Source organism: Ptiloglossa arizonensis, chromosome 1 (assembly GCF_051014685.1).
Source record: "Ptiloglossa arizonensis isolate GNS036 chromosome 1, iyPtiAriz1_principal, whole genome shotgun sequence".
Lineage (NCBI taxonomy): Eukaryota > Metazoa > Arthropoda > Insecta > Hymenoptera > Colletidae > Ptiloglossa > Ptiloglossa arizonensis.
The window spans coordinates 8707324-8731575 of record NC_135048.1 but is presented as its reverse complement, the minus strand read 5'-3'; the positions used below and the strand labels follow the sequence as shown (position 1 = coordinate 8731575).

General features: G+C 35.9%; 1 pseudogene; it reads left to right on the top strand.

Moving 5' to 3' along the window:
• Window positions 1-8272: 8272 nt before the first annotated feature.
• LOC143146817 (large ribosomal subunit protein uL10 pseudogene) overlaps window positions 8273-24252 on the top strand; it is a 34643-nt pseudogene continuing 18663 nt past the window's right edge.

Sequence of the window (24252 nt, the reverse complement as noted above, 5' to 3'; positions counted from 1 at the left end):
TGCAACGAACTCAAACCGATTCAAACAGGTTTAATTTGGTTCCACGTATTTTCTCAGTCCCCTGTCGACAAAACTTTCATTGCAAACCGAGTGCAACGAACTCAAACCGATTCAAACAGGTTTAATTTGGTTCCACGTATTTTCTCAGTCCCCTGATGACAAAACTTTCATTGCAAACCAAGTGCAACGAACTCAAACCGATTCAAACGAGTTCAATTTGGTTCCACGTATTTTCTCAGTCCCCTGATGACAAAACTTTCATTGCAAACCGAGTGCAACGAACTCAAACCGATTCAAACAGGTTTAATTTGGTTCCACGTGTGTTTTCAGTCTGTTGTCAACAAAATTTTATCTCTCGTAAAACTTGCATTACGAACGTTATTATCCTACATTTATCTTATATTTCTTTAAAAAGAGATTGTTCGAAGACATAGTTTCTTCAGTATGTGTACCGTTGATCGTACAACTTATTTAATCGTAAGTCAAAAATCTGAATTTAAAAAAAAAAAAATAACAATGAAATTTAGAAAAAGTGTCCTACGTAATCATTGAGACCGAGTATCGTGAAGTCAACCCTGATCCGATCACGCAGTCATCACGTGCAGTCATTGTCCTCGGTGTTTCGTCTCGTTGGACGAACTATAGTTCTTCGTCACAGAAGAATCTTGGAGTGCGAAATGGTTAATAGTACCGGACAAAAAACGAAGGACATACCACGGAATGATTTCAACGCGTGGAACTTACAATGAACCCGTACCAAGGAAGGGAACTATTCGTGTTAAAGTGGCCTACATTTGTCTCCTGCCAGGAATGCTCGCCGAAGTCGCTTACCAAACGCGAATTTTTTTCTCTCCGATGAAAAAAGACACCCTCGTAGAATCCCCTGGACGAGTTCGAGCAGTCGTTTTCCCGGCCACTGTCGGTGGATAGTTATCGCGCCACCGACACACAAAAGTGTCATGGTGTCGAGGAGGTATTAAGGCTCCGTGAGTGATCCGACTCGTCTCAGGGACGTTTCTCCGGCTCGTTTATTCGGATCGGCTCTGTCCACCGAATTGACCCGATCGGAATCACCCTGGAATCCCAGCTTTCGATCTCCTTCCCGTATGTTCACTGTTGAGGATGATCCTCACGACCCGCGAAACCCGTTTCCGGACGGACTGGCGCCCTTGTACGATCTAAGAAGCTCCATAGTCGCGGCTAATGGACCACGTTGGTGAAATCAATCTGTGTTAAATTATTCTTGGCTCCGTGGTCGCGAAGAGGAAGAGAAAAGGAGACGAATCGCAACGACGTCGCACGATGCCTGTGCATCGTTCACAAGTTGCCCCGAGACGAGGGCAAAAACACGAGCCAACGGTATTTGAATACGAATTAAATCGGTGCAAGACATCGCTGCAAGACGAATTTACGACACGTATTCGAGGAAATGAATAATCTGGACAAATGGATGGCCCGAAAAAGAACGTTTCAACCTGAATCTGGGTCTCCTCGTTCGACCTAAATAATATTAACCCTTTCCACTCGAGTGGAGATCCTACTCGATCGCCACTTAATTCCATGTACTTTCTCCAATATGGAAAACCATCGTGGTTTGGAATTGAAATTAAAATTCAATCACTCCTTCCTCGTAAGATGTAAGCATATATATATGAAATGTTGAGAATGTTCTGTCAAGAGAGATAAGGGATCTCTCTCATTAAGACCGACCACGTTGCGAAGCGACTGGCTCGTAAAGAAAGAAATTTAAAGAAGGAAAGAAAATACACTTCTCTCTCTTCACTTTAAATAAATAATGATTCCTTGCAACTTGCAATGCTCGAAGGATCAGATCAAAACTTTCAAAGTAATCTTCTCGAGGACATTATTGGGTGAATTGAACTGTTTGATTTTTCTTTTTTTCTTTAAAGATTTAATAGTGTACACCTTAGTAAAAATTGTAACAACGACTCTCAGTATAAAGTAATCTACAGGCGAAATATCTGATGAAAAATGCAGTAAAAAATCGGTAAATAAATCCAGAGAGCTCCAGTCTTTTAAATCTTTCCAGTTCCATTAACCAGCCATACCAAATACGTTGAGCTCGATGCCATAATAATAGTTAATATTCTGGTCTACGCCAATGTCATTCACTGTTGTTGTATCTTACTCTCTTTTGTATCTCATTTTGTTTCGTTTGCTTTCATAGTTAATATTCTGAGTTTAGGTCTACTCCAATGTCATTCACTGCTGTTGTACATATCTTACTCTCTTTTGTATCTCATTTTGTTTCGTTTGCTTTCATAGTTAATATTCTGAGTTTAGGTCTACTCCAATGTCATTCACTGCTGTTGTATCTTACTCTCTTTTGTATCTCATTTTGTTTCGTTTGCTTTCATAGTTAATATTCTGAGTTTAGGTCTACTCCAATGTCATTCACTGTTGTTGTATATATCTTACTCTCTTTTGTATCTCATTTTGTTTCGTTTGCTTTCATAGTTAATATTCTGAGTTTAGGTCTACACCAATGTCATTCACTGCTGTTGTATCTTACTCTCTTTTGTATCTCATTTTTTTTCGTTTGCATTCTTTGTTACGTGATGAGAAGAAAACGTGTTCGACTTAACCAATAATATCCAAGATTCTGAAAAGTGGTAGGGACTAGGTGAAGTGGACGATCGATTCCCCTTGTCCCTTGCGTCGTTTAGCTTGTGGGTAGAGTTTCATCTTCTCGGTTCCCAATAGTATTGGCCGTCCACAAAAAGACGGCAGAGCGTGTTTACATCCTCGCTCCTGCCATAGTCCATTGCCGCTCGTACGATCGCAAGCAAGAATCGCCATTGGCCGAAGACGGTGATAAAGACCGACAGCGGTAATTCCAAGTCCGAATGAGAACGAATTCGTAGATAAGGTGCATCGGCGTAGGTTCCCAATAAAGTATCAAGTATTCATAAACAGAACAATTTGCTTGCTGAAAGAGTATAGTATAAGATGTGAAGCTTGTTGGAAGAGTTTTAAAAGGAGAATTAAGAATTCGGTATCTTTTGTTGAATAGAGCACTTGGTAGTGGATTTGCATCACAAAAGAAATACAGTTCGTATAGTTTCATTTTGTTTGTTTATTTTTTTTGGTACAGTAGGTGAGAATGAGAACTAGGGCGAACTTCGACAGTTGTCATTTATTATTCGTCCACGAAAAGAAGGCACAGTGTATTGACGTCGCTACTTTAGCTTTAGTCCGCTGAATCCTCTATTATCACAAACGTTGGCCGCTATTGGTGACGAACACTGACGGCAGTGATCTCAAGTCCGAGTGAGAACGAATTCGTATTAAAGTGCATCGGCGTAGGGTCCCAATAAAGTGTCAAGTATTCATAAACAGAATAATATGCTTACAATTTAGGTACTACCGCTGATTCGATAAGTTGTTCGTAATGAAAAAATGAATACAACTTAACATGCGTGATAATCATCAATATTTTGAGAATTATTTACAGCGGAAAAAACTAATTTGTATTTATTAGAAATAATATAAATCCGCTTATACTTATTTCTATTAAGATAACCTCTATATAATTCAAATTTACCCAAAAACAATGCATGTTAGTATCGAAACGAGTATAACTTTTACGATTTTTAATGTAAGAAAATGCAAAAGTTGTACTTGCTTTAATTTCAGTATGACTTGTTTTTCTGTAAATCGTACTTATACAGAATTTATCTAAATAGAAATATGAGTATAAGTGGAGTTATACTATTGTTAATAAATACAAATTAGTTTTTTCGCTGTAAATAACTTGGAAAATATTAATGCTTATTACAAATATAAAATTAAACTAATTTTTTCGTTATAAGAAACGTATCGAGTCAGTGACAGTATTTAAACAGGAACGAAATCATTCTGTTTCTTAATAACCAGCATTTGATTAGAAGGCTACGCCAATGGCACAATATTCTCTCTCACTCGATCTCGCTACGGTCGTCGTTGATCTTCGTCACCGTCTTTGGCCAATGACGATTCTTGCTCGCGATTATACGATCGGCAATGGACTATGAGAGGTACGAGGATGCAAACACACGAGGATATAAACACACTGTGCCTTCTTTTCGTAGACGAATGATACAAGCGAGTATTCTTTCTCCTCGTTCGTCGAAGGGTCATTTTAATCACCCGAATGCTTTCCAGGCGCTTTCAGGACACAGTGTACGTGGCATAACGTAACTCGTGCTGCAATCGAGAGATATTGGGTCCATTTATAAAAAGAAAGAGAAATAGAAAACGGAGAAAGAACATTTTCCGTAGGAAGCTTCCGTTTCGAGAAAATTGACTTTGAAGTTACTTCTGGTGTGTATCCAACAATGGCACAGCAGAGGTTCTCCAATTCCGATCGCTATTACGTTTCAATGCGGCGCAGACGAATACCATGCTTGTTAAAGTAACGCAACACATTTTCCTTTCACCTTCGATCGATTTTCCGGGGCTCTTGCGGCGAATATATAAAAATTAAGTTGAGAACCCCGGGGAATCCTCACTTGTGCGGGCTCGTGCACAACGGATTTTCACTGTCGCTTTTCTCGAAAACGAGTGCTCCTGCAGAACATTTTCATTGTGCACTTTTTAGGCACTTTTCACACGTTTCAACGCGAGGTGCCACCTTCTATAAGTGTAATTTTTCTTTCACCACCGATTACGTCGCGCTCCATATAATACTTGTTTTTTTTTTTTTTTTTTTTTTTTTTTTTTTACCTTTGAACAGCAACAACCTCGACTCTGTCCACGGGTTATCTTTCTTCTAGAATCGAGAGTTTAATCAATGAGGCGATCGATCCCTCGACCTTGTTCCGGTCCCGTGACTCCTACCAACGCTTTAACAACTTGTTCGTCCCTTGACTACAATCATTAAGGTAGCAAACAGTGTATGCTCGTTAATTATAAGTTTCGACTTTATCACGCGTAAGTACCAAATAAACTTTATAATCACTATGTTCCAAGAGTGTCCATTTCCGCTCGAACTACATAATTATTCACCGAGAACTATTTTTGTATTGCACGATTCCCACAGCCATTCGAACGTGGGCAGAAAAATAATTTTTAGCGAGCTTTGATAAAAAAAAAACATTTGGCAGAACTTATAAAGGCAGATCCATTGTACAAACATTTGTTTTTTAATACTTCGATGGGAAAACGAACTTGATTTACGTTTCGAAAGATTTCTCCTCCCTTGAAAAGCCCTGAAGCGAATCATGCATATTCTAGCATTGGCTTAAAAACTGGAGCACTTAACTGGTGATGTATTAATATTTATATTTCTGTTTTTGCTTCTATCGGATAGTTACAGCTTAAAATATTTTTTATACATAATCGAAGAAAAGGAACAAGAAAGAACAACAAAGAGTGCACACATAGGTGATAAAACTCTGACGCATCGTGTCATTTTGAGTATCTGATTACAATGGTACATATTTGTAAATGGAGTAAGAGATTCTATTGTTGCTCGAAGTTTCAATTAAATCGATGACCCGAATGTCGTAAACTCTTTTTGACAATAGAGTTGGAGCAAAGCTACTGCGAGCAATCGGACCCGAATTTCTCAGCCTCGTCTTCTTTTCAATTCTGAATGGCAATTTAGACTCCAAAGAGATGTGGTCAGTCTCTGGCAGAAATTCGGAGGACATGGATTAAATGTAGTAGATATGTACATATGTGTATATACGTTTTCGTTCAATATTTAAAACTTGTATTATTCACGAGAGTTAGTAAGAAACCAAGGTTTCTTATTTTCTCAATATTTTTTATTGCAATTCGTACAAAAACCGCGAAAAAGGAAAATCTCGAAAATCAAAAGAACGTAAGCTTTTGAAATTTGAACATAGAGTTTTTCGTATTTGGCGCGCTAGAGAAATATAGAAAAACACCAAATATTTAAATCCGTTGTTCGTGCAATAAAGAGGTGTCAGGTGAAGATCTTCTCAGAATTTGAAGCGATGCAACTAGTTTCGAAAATACGAATTCGAGAAAAATGAGTTTAAAATGTTTGTAACATACGCTGCGAACAGTACACTGTTCTCTTTAAACGTTTGTAATTTTGTTAATTCTACGAACTCGAGGAAATCCTTTCGCACAGATATTTTCGAAAGCGTATATCCCTTAAGTGATTGCTGTTCTTTCATTCTTCTCTCTGTACACATTTGTCTCATTCTAGCACAAGTTTGTAAAATCCCTTTTCGGTAAAAATTCGCTTCGCATCGATATCGTTTGTTACAGAAATTGTACCGCCGTTGCATTGTTCATTTTGAACATTCGTTCTCCCGTCAGAAAACTTTCTGCACCACTCTCTCGCGTGTTGCACATTTATTGCTCGTCCACCGAAACTGTCTATGAATACCAGTGGGAGACATGTGTTCCACCCATAAAAAATCAAATTACGGAACGAATTTTCAAACGAGATCGTATTTCAAATTCCGTTGCCATTATGGTCCGCTCTAAACAAATAACCACTTGCGTCAATGGTCTGGATCCTGCTGCACAAATACGAATACTTACCGACGAAAGTCAAGAAACAAAGTAATTATTTTTTAATTCAAAAATTTTTGAATATTCGAATTTTCTTTATCTCGTGAAATACGTAATGTAGAATTAAAGACAATACGAAGAAATAACATCTCATACATCGATAAGCAATCAATTTTGTTTCCAATGTACTTTTCCAAAGATTAATTATTATTTGGTCAAAGAAACAAAATAAATCTTTGCGACAAAAACCAAGAAACATAGTTCGCTTCGATTATATTACTACTTTTAACAAAAAAAAAAAACCGGTGTGTACATGTCTATTAATTTTACGATAATCTAATATTATTTACAAGAACTTGAGATAATTCACATTTTGGGATCCGTTTATTATTTAGTACGCGTGGGTGGGAGAATTCGACGAGAATTTAAGTCTAATGCAGATAATGACAACTTAATCCTCCAAAGGGCTGTTCTCGAGATACAAGCCCTCAAAGGGAGAAGATTACACGGTTGGATTTTGTAAATCACAGTGACACTAAAGAAAGTCGAATGTACACGTGTGTGACCTTATGCTAGTAAATGTTCAAATTCTTGGCCGGTTAATTCAATACACAAGTTTACTTGCTTTCCAAAAGAGGAACAGACCGATATGTACGATCAATAATCCTACATTTGGTATCTTTGGGTGACGTTGATTCAACTAGGAAGACATTACTTTTTAAACAACCACACAAGATTTAGAGGTGTTGAATCTGGTGAACACGGTGCAAAATCTACGGTTCTACTCTCACCAAAATAGTTTACGTACAGTCTTACGAACAATGTAAACACTATGTGCAAGAGTTCCATTCAGGTGAAACCATAGGCGTCGCATTGAGCGTAGATCAATGTCGGTTAGTTGAGATGGCAGTTCATTTTGAAGAAATATATCATAACTTCGAGCTGTCAAATGACCATTAAAGAAGTTAATGAACGGTCTTATCGCATATCCATTCGCTAATCCTCACAGTAGGTTAAAAAACCATTGATCTTGTTAAGGTATCAGCCTGGCACTGGGGATTTCAAATTGATCGTTAAGAAGAGTTATGACGATTCGTATTACATTTGATAGGTAAAATTAGCTTTATCCGAAAATAGTATGTGGAAACAAATTTGCAATCTTGGTTCATTTTTCGACGAGCTCGCGAAGAAAAGAGTAACTTTCGGGTCTTCTAGTTCCGTAATTTCATTCCAGAAATTTTACTTAAAATTTAATTTCAATTTATTACACTCGGGACGGTTAATATTTCATCTAACTCTTCCGGACAAGTCCTCGACTAAAAAATGATCAATTATGCTACCTTTGTACAGTCACTGTACTGCAATCGTTAGAAATTATTCATAGGACAGAATGGACTGTAAATTAAACTGAAAAGGACCTGCTCTTGATAAACAAGTGAACATTTAAATTCGTACAATTCCTGAAATATACATTTTTATAAATAAATAACTAAACAAAACAAAACTAATCGCTAATTGTATAGTTCTAATTTAATTTTCACAATTTTTCAATTCGCTGATAATCATTATCATTTATCTGTCGGTGCAATACAATCTGGTACGGATTGTATTTATTGTACTTAACGTACTGTGTAACACGTACTATGTAACGACTTTCAATCGGACTATGGTTGACTTGATGATTTAATGCAACAATTCCTAATACAATAAATCCAATTATCCGGTCATACGTTTCCGAGATTCCGTACGTTTCGAGATATTAATGTCCACGGAGATTAAAATGGGAGACCCTGGTACGCTCAATGGGCGTGAAGATGTTGCTGCCGCGTATAGAGTTAAAATTGATTTGTTTTCCAATTCTCTCGCGCAAATACGCGGTCGCTACGGACCTTTCCTGGCAGGTAACGCCCAATTACCAGGTTCGGTTCGTCGATTTCGGCCATCGGTAAACTAACTTCCCCTGAAAATTCCGATCGGGTTGCAAACGCGTTACGAGCAATCGTGTTTATCCTCCGGCGAAAACGAACGCCCGCACGAATTTGCCAAAGTGGCGTCGTTAATTATTCGCCGAGGGAGTGCGAATATCAGCGCGTCGGTTTCGAACAAAATGTCCGTGAGCGAGATGCACACTCAGCTGGCACGCGAACTATCGTAAAAAGCTTTAACACTCGGACGATGGACCAGCGGACGATTATTATCCGGCTCGCGAAAAGAAGGCATAGCGTGTTTACATACTCCCATAGCGATTTACACAGGAACGAGTCACATTAAAATCGAGACAAGCATAACCTTTTATATTTTCTTAGATTACAAATTATAAAGGTTATACTTGTTTTAATACCAACGTGCATTGTTTTTGCGTAAATAGTTATTAAATATCAAGTCATTCGACAGCTCGAAGTTATGATAAATTTCTTCAAAATGAACTCTCATCTCAACTAACCGACATTGAGTAACTCTTATTAAAGGTTATGCAAGTATAACCTTTTATATTTTCTTAGATTACAAATTATAAAGGTTATACTTGTTTTAATACTAACGTGCATTGTTTTTGCGTAAATAGTAATTATATAGAGATTATCTTAATAGAAATAAGTATAAGCGGATTTGTATTATTTTTAATAAATACAAATTGGTTCTCTTCCCGGTAAATAATTTTCAAAATATTAAGGATTATTACGCATATTAAATTGTATTCATTTTTTCGTCACGAACTTATTGAATCAACGATAGTACATAAATCGTAAGCAAATTATTCTGTTTATGAATACTCGATACTTTATTGACAATCTACATCGATGCACCTTACCTACGAATTCGTTCTCATTCGAACTTGGTATCACTGTCGTCGGTCTTCACTGTCATTGACCAATGGTCTTCACTATCATTGACAAATGTTCTTGTTTGCGATCGTAGAAGCGGCAATGGGCTACGAGAGGAGCGAGGATGTAAACACGCTATGCCTTCTTTTCGTGGATGGTTAATTCTGGATCTATCGGCGCTGCTGGGTCCATTCGGACCCTGACGTAAACACACGTAAGATTATCTATAACTCATTGGTTTTACAAAATATAATACGAATAATAATAAGAATAATGAATGAAAGAAATGTGTCAGTACATATATATATATGACGTCATATTGGCTCCGTATTGTTTGTGGTGACATGACATACACAAACATTGTTTATCACTATTCTGCACAACGAATTGCAAGGATTTGTGATTTCCTACGTACACTGTACATACGGATTTGACAATTATTACACTTAACTCTACACTTATTGTTATTTCCAGTAGATATACAATATATATAACGTCTTCTTTTTCGAACTATTACATTTATTGATTTTACTATTTTACGGCCTGTAGATTCAAGTGACACTTTCACTCGCTACTTCTTTAGGTAAAAATATACTATTATTCTCAAATTCGTTTGCTGTCATATCGATGTTAAATTGACTCATCAATAATGGTGACTCGAAGTAAAATTGACTCATCAATAATGGTGACTTGAACTCAAATTGACTTCGCAACGACTAATGGTAAACTCGACGTCTCAAAGAATCTTGCATTAAAATCCATTATCTCGTTATTGTTAAATGTGTCGAAACAAAATTCATTATTACAACTGCCGTCACAGAAAATACAATTTTGTTTACGAAATATTATAAATATAATAAAATTACCGCGAAAAACACAAATAATAGCTTCCGTAAAAGTAAGACATACCTCTGTCCAAGGATACGTCAAATTAACGTCATTGGATGTCACTGCTAGCGATACAGTGCCAATTTGACGTCACGTCACTACTAGCGATACGGTGTCAATTTGACGTCATGTCGCCACAAACGATACGGAGCCAATATGACGTCACGTTACCATGCAGTGCTATGAAACTAGTGTTCACCACTTGGAGGTTAACGCTGACTTTTCTCTCGTTTTTAAGTTTCCAAGCACGGTGGAATTGGCTCGATTTTTCTTCTCCGTATTTTGCTCGGTAATGACCTCACGCATGGATCTTCGGCGCGGAATCGGTGACAAATCGCTTCCGATTCAACGTCCCCCGTGTCGCTACGCGAATCCAACAACCCGGAAGAAATACGCCCCGACGACCGATCGATAAAGCTTTTGTCGAAGTTTCATTAAAATGCAACAGCCAGGTAATCGCGTAGCTCGCCACCGCGGCGGCCAGATTTTTATACGAATCGGTAGAAACGAAAAAGACACGATTATCGACAAAGGGTATACAGTCTGTCCGAAAAGAGGGACCAATTTTTTACCTAGAAGTAATTACCAGGAAAATCCACTATTTATCGGTTAGTACGACCTCTACTCTACGGACGAGTTACGAACAAAATCTCGGTTCTTGTCTACTTTGTCTTTCGTAAGGAAACATTTCTGGTTGTGAGCGTTGCGTACGTTGAGCGTTTCGAAGCTGTGTTCTCTGGTCCGAAAGGACCGAAAGTAATTCAAGTTTCAGAAAAATCAATGTTTTGCATAACTCGAGCCAAATTAGTCGAATTTATCGAGCAATTAACCACGGTACCCTTCCAAACGGTTTAGTCTTAAATACTCTTCCCAAAGTACAAGTTTTAGTATAGATATAGTACTATCAGCAGCTGACTTGAAGTCACATGTGCGCCAGACAGAGCCCCATTGGCGTAGATACCATCTGATAGTAAGTATTTTACTATTATAGAATCCATTTAATAGTGGAGAGCAATTTTTGCTAGTTTTTTTCAATATGCTAGGAAAGCATTGGTTATATAATTACCAGTAGAAGTAAGTAAAATTCTTTTCAGGAACAAAAATAATTTAATGAAAATTTAATTTAGGAATAAATGAAAATGAATTTTCATTCATTTCAAAAAGGTTATATGTGGTGTGTGGTGCACAACTGTCGCTACAATTTTTCAAGCACTTACAATAGTCTGATGATAAAATGTTTCAGACAAAAGTTAATCAGTTTCTGGTCAGCTACAAAATTTACATATAAAAGAATTTTCTTGGTAAGTATTATTACACGCTTCCATGTGTTGATGTACAGACAAAATGTATCCATTGCTTTCTTAAACAGATGTATACATTTGAAAAAAAAAACTTAATTTTTCTGATTTTTATTATTCTGTTCGCCCTGTATTTCTTATACTCGGTAATAGTAACGTTGAACTCTGATACCTTTGGAGCATTGTTCTCTTGGGAAACATAGCTTAATACTTTTTTGTGAAAAGTGGCTAGAGCCAAGTTGGATTGTGTCGTACAAAATATTTGATTCCATTGAAGAAAATTAATTATACTTCAAAATCATCTTTATTACTTCACCCATAGAAAAACTGTCGATATTCCATAATATTTTTTTCTGTTGTATTAAATAACTTTCATGAGATAAAAGAGACGTTTCATGCATTAAGTATAAGCATAAACGAAAACTCAGCAGTTTCCAAGCTTTACATTTATATACATACTGAGATGAGCACGCATTTGAAATCTATTCCTACGATTATGGCAATCTGCGTGGCTAAGGTTCAGAAGTGTGGCTCAGGTGGGAATGGGCGGTTCGACCCCTCTTTGCCCCTGTGTCTATTTCTTTATTCACTTGCACAAGTTTAATTAGGTGTGCGAGGACGTGTAACACTTTAATTAAGCTTCAAAGATTGCATAGTGCAACAGTATCTTCGGTACAGATCTCAATAAACATGTAGGGTTCCTCAGAAATACATGTCCGTATTTCAGAGGATAAATTTACACACTAAGGTAAATAAAAAATGTCCTTTAAACGTACGTCTCGTATACCTTAGATTTCGAGTTACACGAATTGAAGAAAATGTTCGAAATGTAAGAAAATCACCAAAATCACCCTTAAGAGGAAAGTAGGAACATGTTATAGACCAATGTGGATATCGTTGAACAATTTTCACTTATTGTTAGCTGCAAGTCTGGAAGGCTGATTGAATACGTTTGGTCCGATACAATTTTGATTTTCTTCCAAGGATTAACTTCCAAACTCCATACAGTACATTGACTTACGTTGAATTCACGATGGATTTTAAATGGCTTCGAAGTAAAAATGTTAAAGGATGAAGGGCACACTTTAAACATTTTCTTCGATCAGCCAAAATTCGAAAACTATGGTATACAGAGTGTACACTCCCGTACAAACAGTTTAGGCTTAAATACCCCTTCCTGAAGTATTCGGAAGAGTGTATTCTCAGTGCCCACAACTTTCCTTAGAAATTAAGGAAAATACGATAAAATAATAGAATCTTTGTCGAAAATGTTTGTGCAAGGTGAGTCAAGTTACGGGTCCGTTTAGACCCAGGACATTCTTTGATCACTAATCTGACGCGACTTTTACCATTTCCACGAAAATGATCGTTCGAGTCTCATTGTCCTTGAAACAAAATATTACAAAGTAGCCATTTCCATAAGCTTCAAAACCTTTATTATTATATATTCAAGAAAAATCATTATTATATATTCAATTTAATATATTCTATATTAAATATTATTATATATTCAAGAAAAATCATTATTATATATTGAATTTAATATATTCTATATTAAATATTATTATATATTGAAGAAAAATCATTATTATATATTGAATTTAATATATTCTATATTAAATATTATTATATATTCAAGTTATTTTCAATCGTTTTCAAATTCTTCACAATACTTATTTTCATAAGGATACAATAGAAAAGAACAGAAGTAACTACGATTCTATTTTTAGATTTCTTTTTCACGCACGTAGAAAGTATCTAGCTCGATCTAGTTAGGCAACTGAGTCTTAATTTTGATCGTAGATCTAATTGATTTTCTTTTTCTTTTTCCAGTACACTTTCTGTTAATGTGTGTCGAAAACGGTTCACTATTTTCGATCGAACCAGCTATTAACATAAAAGTGTCGTAGTAACAGGTTAGAGAAATATCTACAATAATTATCACGTGCTTAGAAAATATGGTTATTAAATCATGCCAGTCACGTTCTTGTTAGGTAGACTGTATTTTCCGCGAATCCTCGCGAAAGATTAACCCCAGGAACAAGAGAAACTTCCAACTCCTCGTTTCGTTAAAAATATGGCGAAATATGATTATTCGCGCGAGTAAAAGTGGAACGTTGCGCACGATGGACGCGCGAGAGCTCATTAGCATAAATCGTAACCAGGAAACGACAAAAGCTACAATCGCGTCCTGTTTTCTAATTACGAAAACATGGCCGGCCATAACGCCGGCACCGATCGTTATGAATCTTTCCCGGGTAGGATTCATCGGGCTGAAACACGAATAATAAGCGCTTGTGCACGATCGATCGGAATCAATTTACGAGCCGAGCAGATGTCGACCGTTATTTCGATAGCGGGTGTTTCTCGAAATCTCGGCCCGATCCGGTTTAAAACGGTCGGATGAACTGCGAAAAATTCGGTCGAAAATGTTGTTTCATGGCGGTTTCCGCCGCATCGGTCCGTGCTACGTTATATTATACGCGTTTACACGTTTACTCGTGACCCCCGCGTTCGTGGTCGGTTTACACCAGCCACGCGTCACGGGTTTCAGCGAGCGCGTCAGTTGTCAAGCACACGCGCCTCCCAGCTGTTGCGTCTTTCGATCGTTTGGCCGCTGAATCGGGGGTGAGACAGTTTACGAAGATGACGTTCCATCTGAAGTGATAAGACGAAAGAGGAGTTTCGTTAACCCTCTCTGTTAGTCAATCCTTATCGTAGTTACAGAACAATTTGTGCGATCTTTGTATAACGTGCATGCCAGTATTCTTTCGCTTCTATCACGAGGGAAATGTCACGAGTGACTCTCATCGATTTCGATGAAATTTCGCAGGTTTGTATATATATAAAAATCGTAACCATAATTATAGCCGTAGATGACGAGCCAGTTAAGAAAAAGGAAGCGCTTTTCCGGCCGAAATTTACCAATCCTTTAACTTTGCACGTGAGTGCATATATATAAGTACATATTTCATGTAAACAATTCTTAAGAAATATTTTACTTATTTCGTTTATTCAATAGTTATTTATACCTATAAGTAACTTTTCTTACAGTTTTATTTAATAGTTATATCTACCTATAAATAACTTTTCTTACATTTTTATTTAATAGTTATATATACCTATACGTAACTTTCTTTTCATTTTTATTTAATAGTTATATATACCTATACGTAACTTTCTTTTCATTTTTATTTAATAGTTATATATACCTATAAACAACTTTCCTTACATTTTTATTTAATAGTTATATATACTTATAAGTAACTTTCGTTTCATTTTTATTTAATAGTTATATAAGTGGAATATTATATAATATCCATTCTTTGACTATTTTAGTCGTATATATACTTATAAGTAACTTTCCTTACATTTTTATTTAATAGTTATATATACTTATAAATAACTTTTCTTACGTTTTCATTTAATAGTTATTTATACCATACTGTGTACACGTCTCACTGTGCGACGCACAGTTTTAAACATACTTCCAGAGCGAAAAAATTGTTATTCCTCTAACAGTTTTATCGGTTCGTCGAATATTGTTTCGGATAGCGAGTTATGATACCGTCCAACCCTCTGTAGACTGTTCTCGTATAGTAGAATATGAAATTCTGAGAAGACGCTATCTCTATGGCGAATTAACGGCGTAGAGTCGAGTGGAGATTGAATTAGGGGAAGTTCCCCTAGCTAGTACCGGACAATACCGATGTCTTTGAAATTTAACACCCGATGACCTCGTCGATTGCAGATGACTCGGAAGGGATAAAGCAAATGGCGGGAAGATCGCGTCACTGTTCACTTGTCCACAAGTAAGGAAATTAGTTCATTGGTTCGCTGAACAAGAAACGCTGGATGGCTTAAATCAAAAAGTATCGTATGTAACAAATTACAGCGATTACAAGAACATGAATCGTATTATTATTCATCTTAGTAAGTATTCTTTTAATTTCCTTTTGAGTTTTGTGTATAGTGGATTGGTTTCAACGAACGTGTCTTCTTTTTTAAATCTTTTCCCTTGTTCCTTGTTTAACAGAATATGTTCGTTGTCCCTTACAAGTTTCGTTGCAAATGAGCAACTTTTCAACGTACGATCGTATATCTTCCCTCGTTTTTCGAAAAACGAAAACATTTGAACGCTTACAAATCTATTCATCGGTTCAACTAATGAAATATGTATGTTAAATTGATGCAATTGATGTAATATCTTGCATAAAATAAGCAACGGGTCTGAAGACTATATAAATAAAATTAGAAAATAATTCAATAATGTAGGTTGTCTGTACAATACATTTATTGTAAACATATCCAAGAAGTAGCCCATAAAAGTATTCGAACGGAATATTGAATAGTTACTTAAATTAAGTAATTTAAAGTTTTAATAGGAAATTGTTCCATCGTTTTCCATTGAGTGAATTAACTTAGAAATAACATTTGAATCTATTGATTACCATATTTTAATAACGTTTCGTTCTAACGCTGTTTTCGAAGTAATAACTATATTTTTCAATCTTCTTACTTTATTCCATTATGTTTAACGGTGTTTAAATCGAGATTTTACGGTGGATGTGGTAACACGTGTGGAATATTATATAATATCCATTCTTTGACTATTTTAGTCGTGTCGCCTCAATGTGAACGTGCTAATACGATGAAAATCAAACTGAACTCTCGGTTGGATACAGAAACGTGATGTTTGCCCAATAACTAAGGCCTACCGTACGAGAAAATTGTTATTAATATTTGACCAGAGCAGACTCGAGAAGGCTGCCCAGATCAGTGTCTACTGTGCAGGTGTGACTACATTTATGGTACTGGTAATAAGTGACTTGAGGGACGACAAGCGTGTGGTTGAAAAGCCTATTTAACCCCTCAAGCCGATAGTTTGGCATGGATTAACTGATGCCTCAGGTGGCAATAAATTTGGAGGGATTTGATAAATTTCTTTAAATTTACGTAAAATGAAATCTATCTCATCCGCTCAATTTCAAATTTTAGGGATGCGTTAACAAAACACCGCACAATAATGTAAAAATAGTAACTTTATCAAAGAAAAGTGTTAAAAATGATACAAGTATTATTACAAATTTTAAATCGTACTAATAACATTGAACCACTGTTTCGAGTAAAGTCCTATTTTGCAATTTCCATAGAGTCCCTTTTTGTAGTTACTCCGTTGTGATACTTTAGTGAACACCTCAGACGATTTCGTTGTTAGAATATTATATAGAATAATAATGTAATATTTAATCCAGATATTTGTAACAAAATTTTACTTATACAGATTCCTACATTTATAGTTCCATTTTGTTAGCAATTACAACGTATTATTCGTTTTATAATTTTACAATAGAAATATAGAAAAGATATACAATGTTTATGTCGAATGAAGTTCAGTGTACAAAATACAATGTATAACTTAAAATTCAATATAGTAAAAATAAAAACAAAAGGAGTGAGGTAGAACCCAAGGATGTACACCGTTGAATCAATGCACGAAGTGAGGTTATGTTGACGTACGGTGTACGTCGAACCAACCTAAAGGATTAAGCCTTTCAATGCTGCATATCTTTGACAAATATGTCACGAACCCGCAGAATACTCCATCATTTGCGGCATGTCTCAGCACTGAATACTTTATTTTGTACTTCGTATAAACACGCCCACAGCGCTTGTAGTGTCCAATTCGGTAAACTGTGTACACGTCCATAGCGCAGATTATGAGACGTGTATACACGCTCGTAGCAAAGTAGGCTTCGAGTTAATTGTTCTATTGGTAATAAAAGATTCCGGAAAGAAACAGAACCATTGTAGCCTATCTGGGCTTGCTCTTAACATGGTTAAACAATGTAGTATATTCAAACGATAGCAAAGAAATATAATTTTATAATTTTGTTTATTGTATGCAGTGACATAACTGACCGATGATTATTTTCAAAGGACTGTTTATACTTCTTAGCCTTGTTTGGAATTGTGTTTGTTACGTTGTGCGATATCGAACATTTTCTCAATCGAGTTATAGTCGTGAACGTTACTTTTTCTAAAGATGTCATTGACTTATTCTTTTAATAGTTTCTTTACATTCTTTAAGGGAGATGTTAAAAAGTGGACAAATTTTGGGTAGCTTTAGCACTTCAAATATCGATGAAGCATTTTTTCTTAGATTTGTTGTAAATAATTATAATTACATTCAACCACATTTCTACATGTTGCCCAATATTGGAACAGAAATTGAAGAAAGAAACGTTTGTGTATTTTCATAATATAATACGTAAGAAAAAAGAATAAACAAGAAATAAAAATTGTCTTGTTAGATAAGCTGAACAAGATTAAACTTTCTCATAAAATTCCATTGATTAAAAAGTATCCTGCTGAAAAATCATTTTCCCATCTTTTGTCAATGTTACAAATGGTAACGAATTGTTGTTTAATAACAATTGTTGATAAACCGTAACATTTAATCTACTTGTCATAGAGACTATTTTATTTAAAATTTGGTACAAAGGAAGCTTAAATCTTAAGAAACCACCTCCCTGGCTTTTTTTTTTTCTTACATCGTGCTGATAATAATTGTACTCCGTAATAAACATGCCTATGCACATTTACTTCCAACCTGCAGTTTTTCAATATTTCGTTAAATTAAGTTTATAATTTTGTAGAAAATTTTTTTGCTTCCAAAAATCATTGTGAAAGTACTATTTTTTTAGACATAAGATGTAAATTGAAAGGCTGATGACTGTCCAGGTGCACTGTATATAATTTTAAGATGTTCCACTCCTCTAACTGAAAGGAGCGCCGCAGTGAAGGGGTTAACTTGCAACGTACTTCGTCAAGATTGGTACACTACCTGAGTTTGCGACGTGGACGTGATTTTCTCGCTGTTCTTGGGATTAAGAATTTTTCTGCACACTCACACTTTTAGTAAATTATAGCTAGGACCCTTGGAATTTCACTTGGAGCTTAGAACTCTTTGAACCTCTATGGCCCTTCCTTCAACCTTTCAGCTACGGAGCACAATGGGCCGAAATGCCGAAAAGTTGAACAAAACTCGATGTTTCGAAGCAAAGAATCGAGTTTAAATGAATCGCGATATCATTGTACAATATTTTAATTTATACGAAACAATAAAAATTAACGAGAAAAAATGATTACTATATGATTAAGTCGTAACTTTAATTTGACTTTTATCGATTTGAAATGTTTCATGTCCGAGGGTGATCTTTGTGGTTGGAAGTTTATCTAAAAGTGTCTAAAAATTACAATTTTATTTAAAAAATGATTTGCTTCTATTAATCGAAAATTGATGAAAAAAATTAATTTGACGTCTGATTCGTGAACAGTGAGATCGAAAACTCTAATATGAAGCGTTTTAAAAGCAATTTTAATAAATTTCTAATGTTTTCAATGTTTGTCCGGTTTTCGGTGTTTCGGCCCACTATGCGGCGGGTCTGCCGTGTAGCTGTACCCCTGTACAAAGAGCTCCACCGCGGACTGTACGCAAACTTCGTTGAATACTGTTGCTAGTGCATCGGTGAGCGAATAATTGCGGATCGAAACAAACGAAGATGCTGTTATTGCATTTAAATAATGTACGTGGCTTTCAAAACGGAAAAACAAGTGATCGACCATAGTGAAAAATTCGTTAAAAAGAGGAGGTGGTGGATAGCCACCACAGTGGCGTAACGTTAAAAAAAAATGACAGACGGAAATCGTTACAGTGGCGTACCGTAGCTAAAAGGTTAATACTTAACGAACGTATGTCACCTCCTACGTGACATTACCGTTTTCATCGGATATACGTCACGTAACTTTGATCGTAGCAGACATACAAATAAATAATATATAAATAAATGACTAAAGCTTATGTATGTAGTAAAAATTATTACGACGTTGGAAATCAGAAATATTTTTTGATTTTATGCAATCAAATTTCTTTTTGTTTCAATTAGTGTTTCAAATTGTGAATTAAATCGAGTTCAGCGAGTTGATGCTTGGTAAGGGTTAATACAAAGTTAATATTATTAATATTGTTAAAACATTATTACTCTTGTTTTAATATTATTACTACTGTTATAATATGGTTACTATTATGTAATATAATAATATTAATCTATAGTATTTGACTAAAAATACGCAGATTTGTAAGTGAGATGAAAAATTTGTAAATTTACCGAACAATCCGTAGAGGTGGCAACACCGTTCTCGATCATTGCACACTTTCAGTCGTACCACACACAGGCGCTCCATTTCCTTGCTTTTCACATCACGCGTACCAATTTGAAAATTACTTTCTCGCAACATAGTTTACACGAGGTATTAAATTTTCCAGCGTTTCAGCAGTAAATTTACATCCATTAAAACAAAGGCATATCGATAAGTTCGAACGAGCGATTTACCGCAGTTTTCCGACGCGTTTTAGCAGAGTGTAGGTTTGTTTGATACAATTCGCACGAAATTAAAATTGCAATGGCAACTACGCGGTATATTTGCGTGTTCTCAAAGAAACCCAGGTCCAGTTTGGCCACGATCGTACCATTGTTGCCCTGTGGCGAAGCAGTACCATTTGTTCGAGCATTCAATGCATACGACCATTTACGTTAACGCTCGAAGAAAATGGTCACAGTAAACATTAATGCTTCGATTGGTGAAATGAAAAAATTTCTAAACACACGGAACACTAAGAAAGAAGTATCACGATAAGTAAAAAAAGAGAATGTACGAGTGCAGGTATACACAGCCGATAACTAATACAAATTATATCGGCGGAATGGCAAGTCTCGTTGCAGTATCTAGACTTCTTAAATTTTCAAAAATTTTTGAACGTAATTTGAACGAATCGAAAGATTTCACATTCGTACAAAGATGATTTAAAAATTTGTCTTTGTTCTCTCTTAAATCGATAAACGTAAATACTACTGTAAGAAAATTTGCACAATTAAAGAGATGTACCCGATACTTTTTATTTTTCATAAGTAACGTAATACATACGTCGAAATACTATTAAATAACTTGTATAAAGCAAAAATATTTTTTCTTCTTCTCTTGATATCTTCTCGCTTTCATTGTTAAAACTGAAACGAATGCCTATTACGAAAGTCGAAAAAACGATTACTCATCATTTATTTACTTATATACACTTGTATTTAATATGTATCGTATATTGTAACGCAAAGTAAATAATGAGAAACTTTTTAGAATGTCCAGTTTGCACTTACATCGCCTCTGTAGTTGATCATGAACAGTTTGATCCATTTTCATAAATGAACCGTAAACGTGAAAACACGATTGTAAACTGTTGCAAACCGCGCGTTCAAGTATGTTTTGCGTCACTTTTCAAGACTTTTACGTATTTATGTAATTATTGTATTTTTATTTTCATTTCTTAATTATTTTAATAGTCATCCTGACCAATATAATATTTTATATACATATATACATTAATTTAAATTAAACGTGTCGAAATTCTCTTTTGAATCCTGACTTTTGCAGCAGCCACTCATTCGTTCCTGACATCTCACAAATTATATATTCTATGAACTAATTTGTTAGTAAGGAGCATAATTCATGTTACGATGAAATGATTTACTCTTTACTTGAACTTTAAACACAATTCAGGGTGTCCTCAGTTCACCGTGACCTCAGTTCACCGTGACCTCAGTTCACTGTGACCTTAGTTCAATGTGACCTCAGTTCATTGTGACCTCAGTTCACCGTGACCTCAGTTCAATGTGACCTCAGTTCACTGTGACCTTAGTTCAATGTGGTCTCAGTTCACTGTGACCTCAGTTCACTGTGACCTCAGTTCACTGTGACCTTAGTTCACCGTGACCTTAGTTCAACGTGACCTCAGTTCACTGTGACCTCAGTTCAATGTGACCTCAGTTCATTGTGACCTCAGTTTATTGTGAGCTCAGTTCATCGTGACCTCAGTTCAACGTGATCTCAGTTCACTGTGACCTCAGTTCAGCGTCACCTTTAAACTCAAACATTGTGTGTATTCCTTTAAAGTTACAGTTCAGTGTAATCTCAGTTCAAGAAGTCATTTGGCCAGTATTTTTCCAGTCTTCTATGCGAGAAAAAAAAAAGAAACTAAAAACAGTCGAGTTCCAATGCTGAGAACTTATCCGGTGCTAAATCCTGGTATTTCTGGACAGGTATATTCCTCGTGTGCCCGAGTTCTACCACGGATCGTGTCGACGATAAGACTCGCCGCATTGTTCGTACAATAGGGGAGCTGTTACAGAGGCAAGTTGTTTATTTATTTATTTACGGGCACAAACCCTTTAGTACACAGATAAAAAGAAATACAAAGGCAGCTAGCTGAAGGTAAACAACCGACGAGAGAGACTACATTTAAAAATAATGCAAAAGCTGAAGAAACCGAGTGAAATACCGTAATTGTTTACATTGATAAAGATTCTATTGATACGATTAAATTGGCCGTAATGTGTTCGTTTTCACAGCGAAGAAGTGTTTAATTCAAAGGGCAGTAATATTTCTAGGCATATCGTTAAAAATTTAGTATACCAAAAGTAGATTAAACACGAAGATGAGAGAGGCGTACCGGCTACCTTCAAAGGGTAGAATCAAAGGGCTTAATCAACTCTGAATGTAAAAAATATCATGGTAAAAGATAAACATTGGTTGACCTAATTTAAGAGCAGCAAAACGCAGAAATCTGTACCTTCTACCACGTTACACAAATATTTCCGATATGGGCACCATACAGTGCTGCAGTATTCTACACGAAGTCGCACAAATGAATATTATCAGGTTGTTCGGAAAGTCATTTCGTTTTCCAAAATGGAGAATATAGAATTTAATAAAATGTTTATACAGTCTAAAAAAATCGTGTTTTATTTTCACAAAAAAAAAAAAAAAAACGAAATTACTTTCCGAACAACCCAATACAATAACCTGATTTTATTAATATCGTGTACGAGTATATATAAACATAAAATGTCTCGAAGTTTTAATAACGAAATCCAAAGTTTCAAGGTAAGTAACATTAATTTAATAAGGTGACATCAAGATTTTCGACATAGTTAATCCTTGTCGTGCCACTCCTGGGTCTTTCTTGACCCAGAGAGACCTTCGTATCGCTCAATTGTATTACTAAAGTGTTTCTTCAAAATTGTGCGAGTATTCAAGTTACGGGTCCGTTTGGACCCACGCGTGGTCTCGTTCGTGGTCCCCTAGGATTAACATAAGATAACGAAAAATTCATAATTTTTTATGTTTCGTACAATATTTTGAAATTGAAATGCATTGTGTGCTTTCGTGGAAGATAATTGCTTGTGCTAGTTGTTTATAGTTCGTTCACGTGTTACAATGGTAACGAAAGCAGATAGTAATTTCTCAATGACCGTTTGAATTTTTTCCGTCGAAGGATCCAATATAGCTACGTAAACCAGAATTACCATATTCGAACTGGTACTCACTTAATTACAAATGCGTTATTATTTTGAGCAACAGGTTGTAAGGCCGTCAAACGCTTTGTACCGTGTTCTCGTATAGCAGAATACGAAATTCTAACAAGACACTATCTCTGCGTAAAGTCGGCCAGAGATTGAATTACGCTTGACTCGGTTTGTTATGTTTATTTCGAGAAATGTGGTGTAAGAGAGCGTCGTAACGTAATCGATGAAAGTTCGTCGATCATGGAAAAAGTCGACTCGATGTTGGCGTGCTAATACATCAGAGATAAAGCTTAATCCTTGATTGGATACAGAGGCGCCATTTTGTTCAATAATCTAGCATCTACCGTGCCTCGTAGCGAGTGTTGTCGCGTAAGAGAAAATTGTCGTTAACATTTAATCCAATCATTACAGAGAAGAAAATTTTAAATGATTCGCAATAAAATTTTAATATTAAATTCTACCACTCATCGTTCCACTATTTCGAATACTATTGTAAACTTACTTTAAATATTACGAGAAACGCTATTATTCGAATAATCGCTTTCTCGTTTTACCACCTTCCATTTTTATGTGCAAACATTATGCTGCCACTGTAAAACTTCCGTGGTGTTTCATTAAACTACTTTTTTAAACGTTCTTTTTTTTTTCTAGAGTCAATATTATCGAATTTTATGCCCGTTAAAAACAACGGAACGAAAGAGGTAATAATCCGATGTGGTTGCGGTAAAATTTTCCAATTGAATTCGTGTAACATTTTTTGCACATTTTTTGCTACACCCGGTCTTGCGTTATCACGATGAAAAATCACGTTCTCCCGATTTTAAACTCTTGGACGTTTTCCCGTTATTTTTTCCTTTAATATCTGGAGCTGCGCACAATATATATTAATTGTTTAATTGCTCGAAAGCAATTCGGGGAACAAAATTTCTTGGTAATTCCGTCATATAAAGAGGAGAATTTTGCGTGGATGTGTACCTGGTTTTGCAACTCCATCCGGTGGATCTTCCCTTCCGGGGTTCAATTTAGTTTCCTTTGAGGATTGTCGTACAAAATCCACTTTTCATTCCTCGTCATTATATGTTTCCAGAATTGCTCTATTTTATTGCGTGCCGACAACGATGTTACCACGCGATCAAAGCGATTACGCTTCGTGAGCTGGTGTAGCTATACATTCAGCTTTGGCACCATTCCCATTTTCTGTAAATGTCTTTAAATTGTTGATCTTGGAATGTTTAGGGTCTGTGACATTTCTTGCACCGATAAACTCCTTGTTTATTTCTCTCGACCACTGTTACTTCGCGACGCATAAAAATTCATAGAAATAGCGAAACG